The 12292-nt window shown below is 50.0% G+C and overlaps 1 long non-coding RNA gene across 1 annotated transcript in view; it reads right to left on the reverse strand.

Annotated features, from left to right (window-relative positions):
- The window catches only part of LOC134970076 (uncharacterized), a 35886-nt gene extending 24144 nt beyond the window's left edge, over positions 1-11742 (reverse strand). The window contains exon 1 of the long non-coding RNA XR_010189644.1: positions 11627-11742. This is a non-coding gene — a long non-coding RNA (uncharacterized LOC134970076). The remainder of the gene's footprint in view (positions 1-11626) is intronic.
- Positions 11743-12292: the final 550 nt, after the last annotated feature.

The following is a 12292-nucleotide window of genomic DNA, read 5'->3' on the forward strand; positions in this document are numbered from 1 at the left end:
TGACACTCCTACCCAAAGATAACTGAGGAATGCCTAAGGCCTTGGCCCAAGTTAAATCCATAAAGTTTCCTGCGGCTCCACTGTCGACAAAAGCCGACACCGAGGAACTGAGGCTGCCAAAGGAAACCTTAGCTGGGACTAAAAGGGAGTTATGCGAGGAGATAAGCTGCAGACCTAGGTGAACCCCCTCACAATTCACCTGGTCAAGGCATTTCCCGACTTATTCGGACAATTACGAGCAAAATGTCCCTTACCCCCACAGTACAAACAAAGACCAGAGTTTTGCCTTCTGGCTCTCTCTTCAGGAGACAACCGGGAGAGACCCATCTGCATGGGCTCCTCTATGTCCTCAGGGATGGAATATACACACGGAGATGACCTGACCGATGCTCCTTTTTCAGCCTTCCGCTCTCTGAGACGACGATCAATCTTAATAGAAAGCTCCATGAGTTTATCGAGAGTCTCAGGAGCGGGATACTGGAGGAGACTGTCTTTAATAGATTCTGATAAGCCGAGGCGAAACTGACTGCGCAGGGCTGGGTCATTCCAGCCACAGTCGTTCGACCACCGGCGAAACTCCGTACAATAAACCTCTGCGGGATTCCTACCCTGTCTGAGAGCACGCAACTGACCTTCAGCGGATGCCTCTCTATCAGGGTCGTCATATAACAGTCCTAAAGACCCAAAAAAAGCGTCTACTGACAACAACACCGGATTATCTGCTTTTAAACCAAATGCCCAAGTCTGGGGATCCCCCTGGAGCAAAGAAATAATAATCCCGACCCGCTGAGATTCAGTACCCGAGGAGATCGGTCTTAAACGAAAATAAAGTTTACAGGATTCTTTAAAATTAAAAAACTCTTTTCTATCCCCAGAAAAACGGTCAGGCAAATGCATTTTTGGTTCAGGAACTACCCTCGGGGAAGTTCGTAAAAGATCTTCCTGCGACTTCACCCGAAGGGAAAGATCCTGAACCATCTGAGTAAGTTCTTGAATCTGACTGACTAAGAGCTGACCAGGATTTGGTCCTAACCCTGTTGGATTCATGAGGCCGACAATTTCTTACAAAAACTGAATAAGAAAAAATTAAACTCCGTTTAATTTCAAGTTTTGGTATGGCCGGTAATAATGTTATGATTCCAGCACTCCTGACCGGAGGAGATTTTATGACAAGGACCAGAGCGCTGGAATGGAATGCAGGTAACGGGAGCAGGGAAGACTAGTTGCCCCTGGCGCCCTAACTCTATTGTCTCACCCGTGCTATCGGAAATCCCAGTGGGATTCCAGCACTCCTGGTCAGAGGAGATCTTATGGCAAGGACCGGAGCACTGGAACGGAATGCTGGGGAAGGGAACAGGAAAGAACAATAGCCCCTGGCGCCCTAACTCTGTTGTCTCACCCGTGCTGTCAGAAATCCCTTGCGAGACTATGGTTTCTTGAGCCCCTGGCAGCCACGTTTGAAGGGCGGATTATGTCTGCCCAACTCCGGTGCCCCCCGGTCTTAGTGAGAGACAAAGGGAAATCCGAGGCAGGATGATAACAAGAGGACCTCTGACTGACAACAGGCCAGGGGCAACAAGCTAACTAACAAAAACAGAAGTATGTGCGGAAACCCGCCAGGGAAAAGGACAACCAAAATCCACTTGTCCAATACTCCTACCCAGCACCGCCGGATACCAGAGTGGACCTGTGGAAGCGGAACCCTCCGCAAAATGCTCCAAAACACAAATAATAAATAATAAAGCGGACAAGCCGCAACACACGGCAAGGCCGCGACTCACGAACACCACTGGATGTTATATGGTGATTAGTCAGGACTCCAGGAATAAGATGACAAACTTCCAAGTTCAGGACTTCCGAATACTGGAATGACCGGATACAGCAAGACTGGAACAGACTCTCAGCAAACAGAAACAGCATGCAGGAAGCTATTACCGGTGTCTGTGAGAAGCCCTGGGAGTGTATTTAACAAGGAGTCCTCCAATCAGCTGCCAAAAGGCTGATTAGAATAAATGCCGTGCAGCTGCCTTGCTGCATGGCCAGAGAGCAGGAGAATACATTAACTCTTAAAGCCTAGCAACGGGGAACACGGTCCGCCAGTGGCGTCCCCGTTGCTAGGGTCCGTGCGGCTCATGTCTTACATGGAAGGCGGTCACGTTGTTGACCTTAGCTTCTGCTAGACGTGTGTCAGAGCTGGGGCCTTTGTCCTGTAAAAGCCCTCACTTGATCTTCCATGAAGATAGAGCTAAGCTCCGGACACGTCAGCAGTTTCTTCCGAAGGTTGTGTCGGCATTTCATATCAACCAACCTATTGTGGTGCCAGTGGCTACTGACTCCTCAATTACATCAAAGTACTTGGATGTTGTAAGGGCTCGGAAGATATATGTGAAGAGAACTTCTCATCACAGAAAGTCGGACTCTCTGTTTGTCCTATATGATCCCAAGAAAATTGGGTGTGTTGCTTCTAAGCAGACTATTTCTTGCTGTATTAGGTTCACTATCCAGCATGCTTTTTCTACGGCAGGACTGCCTTGTCCAAGATCTGTTAGGGCCCACTGTATTCGTAAGGTGGGGTCTTCCTGGGCGGCTGCTCGGGGTGTCTCGGCAGTGCAACTTTGCCGAGCTGCAACTTGGTCTGGGTCGAACACGTTTGCAAAGTTTTACAAGTTCGATACTTTGGCCTCTGATGATCTGAAGTTCAGTCAATCAGTTTTGCAGGAGCCTCCGCGCTCTCCCTCGCGTTCTGGGAGCTTTGGTACATCCCTATGGTACTAATGTGGACCCCAGCATCCTCTAGGACGTCAGAGAAAATAAGATTTTGGTACCTACCAGTAATTCCTTTTCTCGGAGTCCGTAGAGGATGCTGGGCGCCCGCCCAGCGCTTCGTTTTCCTGCAAATGTTATTTGACTCAGTACAACTTCATTTAGTTGAGTACTGAATTGTTACTTGGTAAGTAATATTTCAGCGGTTGTTGAGTGTTCAAGCTTCGTTGGCTTGACGTGCCTTGTATGTGTGAGCTGGTACGATTCTCACGACTATCTGTGTATAATCCTTCTCTCGAAGATGTCCGTCTCCTTGGGCACAGTTTCTGTGACTTAGTCTGGTAGGAGGGGCATAGAGGGAGGAGCCAGTCCACACTCTCAAACTCTTTTTTTTTTTTTTAAACACGATTTATTGGGTGGATCAAAATAAGATTACATTGGTAACAGAGCACCCGGACAATTTGGGTGTTTAAAGAACAAATATAGTTACATTGAATTGTTACAACAACAGAATAATTGATCCTTTTTTGTTTTTGTTTTCCCCTTATTTTAAGAGAGTAAAGTTAAGATGTATGCGGTGGGGCACTCTCGGCGACGGATTGGCCTTCCGTCATAGAGAGTCAGCGGAGTCAATGAGAAGAAAAGAGTACTCAGAAATCGAGTAAAAAAGGGGATAGAAAAGCAGGTGAGGCTGAGAGCCTCCAGTCGGAGAGAGAAGGAGGGGGAGTAGAGAGGGGGGGAGGGGGGGCCCTCCAGGGCAGGAGGCGGGTCGAACCGCGAGGTACGCGTCAGGCCACAAATGGGGAGGAGGCTTGCTGTAGGTTTAGCCACGGGGACCATACTTTGTCAAATTGTTTCGAGGTGTTACGTATGACTGCGGTCATATATTCCATTTTGTGGACATACCATATTCGGGAGATTATCACCGGCATTGGTGAAGGGGTCAGGCTCTTCCAGTCTGTAGCAATTTGGCATGTCATTGCCGAAACTACATGTCGAAATAGTTTGTTTTGGTGTCTATTGAGGATTGGGAGGGACATGGGGAGCAAGAAGTATTGGGGGTCTGGGGGGATAGAGATATCAAATAAGCGCGAAAGCAATATAATGAGTTCACCCCATATTTTGTGAATTTTGGGGCAGGTCCACCATATGTGTAAGAAAGAGCCACTGTCCATGCACCCCCTCCAGCAACCATCTGGGGTGTTGGGGAACATAGTGTGTAGGCGGGCTGGGACATAGTACCAGCGGTAGAGTAGTTTATATGTGTTTTCTTTAATTTTCACACAGATAAAGCTGGAGGCAGCATTGTCCCAAATATCTACCCAGTCTTCATTGTCTATAGTTACTCCCAGTTCCTTTTCCCATGCCGCTTCGTGGGGGGCTTGGGATGTGTTGGGGTAGTCGTCAAGTAAGATGTGAATATCTGATATGAGGCCCTTGGTGTTGGTGCGTTTCCAGCAAATGTATTCGAAGGGAGATAAGTGTCTGTGGAGGAGGGTGGTGGTAGTGGTGGAGTGGAAGTGTCTGATTTGTAGGTAGCGGAAGAAATCCGAAGAGGGGATTGCTGTTCCTTCACGGATATCCGCGAATTGTGGGAAAGTGGCATTGGAGGTAATATCGTTAACGTATAATATACCACTCGAGCGCCAACATGTATGCGAGGCTTTACCCATGCCCGGAGGAAAGGCTGGGTTGTGAAATAATGGAATTAGCGGAGATGGGTATGGGGCTAAATTGAACCGTCTATTTGTTAGATCCCATGTCGCTAATGAACGGCTTACTACAGGGTGCGAGAGGGCCGCGCGTGGACGCTGGTTTCGGTGAAGCCAAAGTAGGGAGGATAATGTAGCTAGGCCCGTTTCCTCTGCTTCGATTCCCACCCAGACCTTTCGTGACCCTCCCTCGTTGCACCATTGTGCGCACTGAGCAAGTTGTGCAGCATAGAAATATTTCTTAAAGTCCGGGATACCCAGGCCTCCGCCTCTGGAGGGGCGTTGAAGCAATTTAAGTCTAACGCGGGGGGCGCTTATGGTTCCAGATAAAAAGGGAGGATTGGCGTTGCAGGGTCTTGAACACGTAGGTAGGGACGTAAATTGGGAGGGTCTGAAATAAATACAAAAGCCGGGGGAGTACGCTCATCTTGACGGAGTTAATTCTGCCTATCCATGATATAAAATAGCTGGACCATTCCACCAAATCTTCCTTGATTGCCTGCAATAGACGGGGATAATTTGCTTGGAAAAGTTGGTGGTGATGGTGGGTCAGGTACACACCGAGGTATTTGATTTTCTTTGTGTACCAGTTACATGGAAGGATGTTCTGGAGGTCCTGTTTGAGATCTGCTGGGATATAAAAGTTTAGGACCTCTGTTTTATTAACGTTTATTTTATATCCAGAGAACTGGGAGTATGAGGTGATCTCGGATAAGAGGGCGGGGAGGGATTGGGCTGGGTCTGTGAGGGAGATCAGGACATCGTCGGCATATAACGCTATCTTATGTTCGGATAGGCCTGTGGATATTCCACGAATAGAATTGTTGTTGCGAATTCTTGCTGCTAGGGGCTCCATGACTAGTGCGAAAATTAACGGGGAAAGGGGGCAACCCTGTCTGGTGCCGTTGGCAATCTCAAAACTGGAGGAGGAGACACCATTAACCATAACTTGGGCCGATGGGGAGCGGTAAAGTGCTTTGATCCCTTCCAAAAATTCTCCGGAGAATCCCAGTTTGCCAAGGACTGCAAAGGCAAAAGACCACGATATACGGTCGAAGGCCTTTTCCGCATCGAGGGCCAGGATGAGGGAGGGAGATTTCCTTTTTTGGATCGAATATATTAGGTCTATGGCCCTTCTGGTGTTATCAGGTGCCTGGCGTCCAGGGATGAAGCCGACCTGGTCCGGGTGGACCAGACCGGGCATCAAAGGCCCCAGGCGATTAGCTAATATTTTCGCGTATATCTTCAGGTCGACATTCAATAGTGAAATCGGTCTGTAGTTCAGGCAGCTAGTCGGGTCTTTGTCGGGCTTTGGGATTACCACTATATCGGCTCGGGTGGACTCTGGCAGGAAGGGGGCTCCCTTAAAAACACCGTTAAATAGGGAGGTTAGGTGTGGGGTCAGCTCCTTCGCGAAGAGTTTATAATATTGGGCTGTGAAACCATCCGGGCCTGGGGCGGCCGACGAGCGCATTGATCGTATGGCGGCTAATGTCTCCTCCTCCGTGATTCGACAATTAAGGGCTTCCGACTGAGAATCCGACAGGGTTGGGATTGGAGTATCAGACAAGTATGAGCGCACTCCCCCCGTCTCTTCTGGAGACTGCTGGGGTGGGTCGGGTAGGTTATAAAGGGAGCTATAAAACAAACGGAATTCTTCGGCCATCACTTCAGGGTCATATGTATAGGTTCCCCTTCGTGACGAATACAATTTATCTATTGCACCCAACGCTTGCTTGCGGCGTAGTTTGTTGGCCAGTAGGGAATCTATTTTATCCATTTTATCATAGAAGCGTTGTTGCAGCTTCCGGAGGATCAATGCCGCGCGGTTGGAGAGGAGGGTATTAAGTTGTCCCCGGAGGGAATCTATCTGAGTGAGCAGGGAGGGATTGGGGGATGCTTTATGTTTGGATAGAAGGGTGGCTATTTCTGTTTCAAGGGAGGATATCTCTTGCGCGGCTTTTTTCTTAAGAGCTGACGATTTTGCTAATAAGGCTCCGCGAATCGTAGCTTTGTGGGCTTCCCAGAGAACATTGAGCGAGATATCGGGAGATGTGTTTTCAGTGAAGTAGTGTGTGATTGCTAGTCTGGTTTCCTCTAATGCTGAGGGGTGTTGTAAAAGCGAGTCGTCCAGACGCCATTTGTATCTCTTACGCGGCACGCGGTATATATCTATGAGGAGATAGACCCCAGCGTGGTCCGTCCATGACAGAGGTGTAATGCCCGTGTCCGAGATCAGTGGCATGAGAGCAGAGGAGATGTGGATCATATCGATCCTGGAGTAGTGTTGGTGTGGGGCTGAAAAATGTGTGAAATCTTTGATGTGAGGGTGTTGAGAACGCCAAGTGTCACAGAGGCCGTGATGTTTCATGATGGCGGTAAGTGTGCGGGAGGCCCGAGGGAGGGTTGATATAGAAGCATGCGGGGGGGGGGGCAGATCTGTCTAGTAAGGGGTCGATTATGGTGTTGAAGTCGCCACCCATAATAATGCTTCCTTGTGCTTCCCGTGATAAGCGTTTAGAAAGAGAGTCGAAAAACAGAGACTGGTCTTGGTTGGGGGCATAGGTGGAGACCAGTGTGAGAGCCGTTGAGCGGAGGGTGCCCATTACCATAAGGAAGCGACCTTCTGGGTCTGTCACTGTCCCAGAGTGGATAAACGGGATGTTACGGCGAACTAATATGGCCACACCCCGTTTTTTACAGTCTGCCGAAGCAAAGTAGGACTGGGAGAACCATTTGCCCTTAAGCTGGGTATGGGGACCGGTGAGATGTGTTTCCTGGAGAAATGCTATGTCGATTTTCTCACGTCTGCAGGCGCTCAGGAACACAGTGCGTTTCCTAGGGGAGTTTAGGCCATTTAAATTGGCCGAGAATATTTTAAGGGACATGGCTGTTTGCATGGGGGAGTATGACATATTGCCCTAAAGGTCCAGTAGCGTACCGCTCGCGCCAGGAGAGGGCCACCCCTCCGGGCCTAGCAAGAAAAGGAACGGGGAGGTCAGGCAGAGGTCGCCAGAAGAGGGAAAGAAAGAGGAAAATAGAGAAGAGAAAGAAACACCCCAAACGGGGAAACATCCCTAAAGTTGTGGGTCCCATTCGGGGACCGCCAGGGAGAAAGCATTGCATCAATAACATTGTAAGCATCAGTGAGGGATTATGGGGGGGTAACCAGGGTACCATGTGAGAGGGCCTAGGGTGCCCGGGCCACAAGGGTCGGGGTCAGCCTTTTTAACTATATCGGACATATTACAGTATAGGACAGTGAGAACTGTGTCCAGACAACAAGAAATTTAAACGTAAATTCGAAATGGGGAGGGGGAAGGAGGGAGAAGGAGGGGATTGGGGAAGGGGGAGAAAGGAGGGAGGGAGGGACTCACACAAAAAAAAAAAAAGGATATAAACAGGGGTAGGGGGGGGGGAGGATAAACCACAGGGGTGCAAGCAAGTATGGCTTAGTTATAACAGCAATAACAGAAAATAATTACGATACTGGCAGAAGGATGGAGGTCGGATCATCCACGACTTTGGCTCAGTTCAATGCGCGCGAGTGTTGCGCCAGCATGACGTGTATGATCCACAGTGGGGGGATCCCCAAGTCAGGGAGGGTCTTTGTCCGTGTTACGCTGTCGGGTCACCCTTGTCCAGTCGGGAAGGGGTGGCGGAGGGTGCGGTGTTTTCGATGAGGAAGTCGCCGACTCTGCTACGGGTGATGCTGGGAGGAGATCTAACTTTGCCAGTAGTTCCTGTCCCTGGTTTAGGGTCTTGACTGAGTGGACAAGGTTGTTGACCGAGACATGGAGTTGAAAGGGGAATCCCCATCTGTATCTGATCTGATGCTGACGCAGGATCCGGGTGACCGGCTGGAGGTCCCGCCGTTTCTGGATCGTGGAGGGGGCTAGGTCCTGATAAATCTGTAGTTGCATACCCTTAAACAGAGTCTCCGGTGAGTCTCGAACGGAGGACAAGATTTTCTCTTTCGAACGGAAATAATGGAAACGGATAATAACATCCCTGGGTGGTTGGGCAGGAGACGGTTTTGGACGGAGTGCTCTGTGTGCCCTGTCGCAGAGGCATTCTTCTTCTGTGAGGTCTGGTGTTATGTGCGTGAAGAAATCTCTCAGAAATGCCGGCAGCGATGTTCCGAGGACCGATTCCGGGATGCCGCGTATGCGTAGGTTGTTTCTACGCGAGCGATTTTCTTGGTCCTCTTGTCGCTCTTTGAGGGTCTCCATTTCTTCGTGCAATCTAGTGAGCTCACTGTCAAGTCGGTGTTGGGAGCGACAGAGATCGTCTGTCTTGGTTTCCAATGTGTCCGTTCGATTGCCAAGGGCTGTAAGGTCTGATTTAAAGTCGGCTATGGCGTTCGAGAGTTCCTGTTTGAACGCAGATTGTACCCCCTCCAGTAGGCTCGACATGACCGCCTGTATCTGAGGGTCGATACCTGTTTCCGATGAGCACGGAGAGGGGGGGGAGCCTGCGGACATGTTGGGGTTCTGTGGGCCCTTAGGTTTTGAGCCAAAGAAGTTAGTCGGGACTTGTGTTGCTTTTTTATTTTTAGACATAGTGGCATGTATGTACCAAAAAAAAGGGGGGGGGGGTGAAGGTGGAGGTGAGAAAAAAAGAAAAAAGGGAATGAAAAAATTGTTAACGGGGGGACACAGTTCAGGGTCCGTATATTAGTCCGGGGAGGTCGGATTGCTTTCCGTTTTAGGTTTGCACCGGTCTCCTTTGCAGCTGGTGGGGTGAATGGTGGAAGCCCCAGGAGGGTCGGGGGGCGGAGGAGGGTGTCTTGTCAGGTTCGTAGGAGTTGGTCGGTGTTCAAAATTATTTTGTGTTCCTGATTTCTGTTATTGTAGATCAAGTAGCTCACCCGAGGGGGATAGATTTGTCTTCTTCAGGTGTCCTAACCTTTGAGTTGGGGATAGTGTGCCTGAACGTTATAGATAGATTTGTATTACTTAGTTATGGCACTTTATTATCCTGCGTTAACTCATCTTAAGAGTGGGTCGGGAACATTTAGATCCGAGTGTCATGACGTCGGGGGCTGGGCTTTCCCAGGCGTCAGCTCCGGTGTCGAGGTAGGTTGCGGCTTAACCCTTCATCCCGTGGCCCCGGCTTACCCCGTGGATATTAAAGCTCTTTCATGGTTGTTGCCACTGCGGGCGGTAGTGCGGGCAGAATCTGTGGGCCTGCACGGGTGAGAGGTGTGTGGTATAATGCAATTTATCTTCACCCTGGCTAAATGCCAGAAAGCAAAATGGAGGTTCCGGGTTCGTGTCACAGGATTCTATGGGGCAGGGGTGCAGATCGGGGATGATTGCTGTGGCAACAGCAGGTACTCACCACCCTCCAAGTGGACCAGGCATTGAAGGTAGATCAGCCCGCTGAATGTGTTTTACAGCTTTTCAGGGCTTCCCTTAGGTGTGCACAGCTCTCTCCAGCTTATGGCCCGGGAATCCAAGATGGCCGCCGCAGCTCACACAGGGCAGTCCACCCTCCTCAGAAATCTCCTGTGGGGCTGGTGGAGGTGCTGAGGCTCTCTCCAGGTGCCAGGGGGTGCTCAGCCAAGCCAGGGGGGGAAGGTCCGATGTCCTGGGGGTTCCGGTGCGGCCGCGCTCCGGTCCCGGAGCTCCCGGCCGGGGTATCCCCAAACTCCAGGCCCCGGCTGCAGGTCGCGTAGTAGGCCTCGGCGGCCGGAGGTAGCCGGAGGACGCAGGCCCGGTTCGTCGGCCACACAACTCCGCTGTGCAGGACCACGGGGGGTAGACGAGGTCACCACAGCCCAGCGCAGTACATCTAGGAGGGCTGGAGGAGGTTTCTCGGCTCCCGCTGAGGGCTCCGGAGCCCGGCCCCGTTAGGCGCCAAAATCGAGGCCCCGGCTTCACCCGGAGGGGAAGGCCGCAGTCCGCAGAGACAGCCAAGGCCGCCTCCCGACTCCGCAGCTCGCTTCCCTGTTGGGGGCTACTGAGGGCAGAGGCAATAAGGTATGTGGAGGTGGGAGCAGGGTACTTTTATGGGGGTAAATTTGGAATTTGAGCCCTTAGGTAGCAGGAGCTCATGAGAGGTGCTTCTGTCCTCACTGCTAGCCAGGCCACGCCCCGTCCACTCTCAAACTCTTAAAGTGCTAATGGCTCCTGGTGGACCCGTATATACCCCATGGTACTAATGTGGACCCCAGCATCCTCTATGGACTACGAGAAAAGGATTTACCGGTAGGTACCAAAATCCTATTTTTAAACTCTTAGAAACTGTCAGTGTTGTTGGGTAAATATTGCATTCACATCCTGTACACCAGAAAGCAGTGATGTCAGCCCTCTCTGTACTGCTGTCTGTTATCCTAGATTTCACACCCAGACTCACTTCCAGAGCTGTGTCCCCGAGGTCTAGTGCCCCTTCCTAGCCAGTGTCAGTTTTAGGAGGTTTGGATCTAGACCCCAGCGGTCTTACCCTAATCACAGCAGGTGCTCACTGCACCTGTTGGGATTCCCAAGTAGCGATACTTAGACTCATTCTGGAGCTGCTAGGAGGGAGCTTAATACTGCCGGGTCCTACTGGACCCCACTACATCACCCATAGCCAAATGTTAGTAAAGGATCAGACAATGGTGGTCCTTCCGAGTTGTTCGCTCGCTGCCGTTTTTAGCAGAATAGCGATCAGGCAAAAAATGGGCGAATTTGTGCATGCGTATGGGCCACTGCGTGCACGCGCTAAGTATTTTTACACAAAACTATGCAATTTTACACAGGTCCGAGCGACTCTTTTCAGTCGCTCTGCTGATCGGTGAGTGATTGACAGGAAGTGGGTATTTCTGGGCGGAAATTGAGCGTTTTCCGGGAGTGTGCTAAAAAACGTAGGCGTGTCAGGCTAAAACACAGGAGTGGCTGGAGAAACGGGGGAGTGGCTGGCCGAATGCAGGGCGTGTTTGTGACGTCAAACCAGGAACTAAACGGACTGAGGTGATCGCAATCTAGGAGTAGGTCTGGAGCTACTCAGAAACTGCAGGGAAATATTTAATAGCAGAACTGCTAATCTTTCGTCAGCAATTCTGCTAAGCTAAGATACACTCCCAGAGGGCGGCGGCCTAGCGTGTGCAATGCTGCTAAAAGCAGCTAGCGAACGATCAACTCGGAATGAGGGCCAATAAGCCTTACCCAGCAATCTGTAAAAGGCTTCTTTTTTCCAATGTCCTGGGCGAGGAGCCTTGAAATGGTGGCTTGGATATTCACAGATTCTTAGTTTTCTTTTCTTGGCTGGGGGCGGCTGGGCAGTTTGCCTGTGTGATAAATTATTCTCTATTATATATGGTAATATTTATTTTCATGTGAAAGATGATTCAGCATCCACAGACACATATATACATTGCCGCTGTAAAGTGGGGACGCAGCTAGGTTTGCTGGATGGCAGGTCTGGCTGACATTGCACACGGGGAAAACAGTAATATGTAACTTTCATTCTAAATATCCTTTAGTTTTTCAGATGATAAGAAGCTCTGCAGCCATCCACAGATCAGGTGTTTCCTCCATAAATGTGGCCACGTCATCCTTTCCATCTTGTGTAAGTACTTTCTCCCACTATATGAAAGCTCATGTTACATGTGGAAGCGTTGTGAGGTCATACTGGCTCCCTGATGGGATACATGCTTTTTATTACTGTATTTCTTCATAGAGAATATCAGAATAGTGGCTCTATAAGATCTATAACTATCAGTAACAATGTTAGTTACAGATCTCTACAGCAGTACTGACCAGCAGAAATAGTCCCCAAGTTACTGATATCTTTTCTCTCCATAATATGTGACTCCGCTACACAGTCAGCAT

Source organism: Pseudophryne corroboree, chromosome 11, assembly GCF_028390025.1.
Source record: "Pseudophryne corroboree isolate aPseCor3 chromosome 11, aPseCor3.hap2, whole genome shotgun sequence".
NCBI lineage: Eukaryota > Metazoa > Chordata > Amphibia > Anura > Myobatrachidae > Pseudophryne > Pseudophryne corroboree.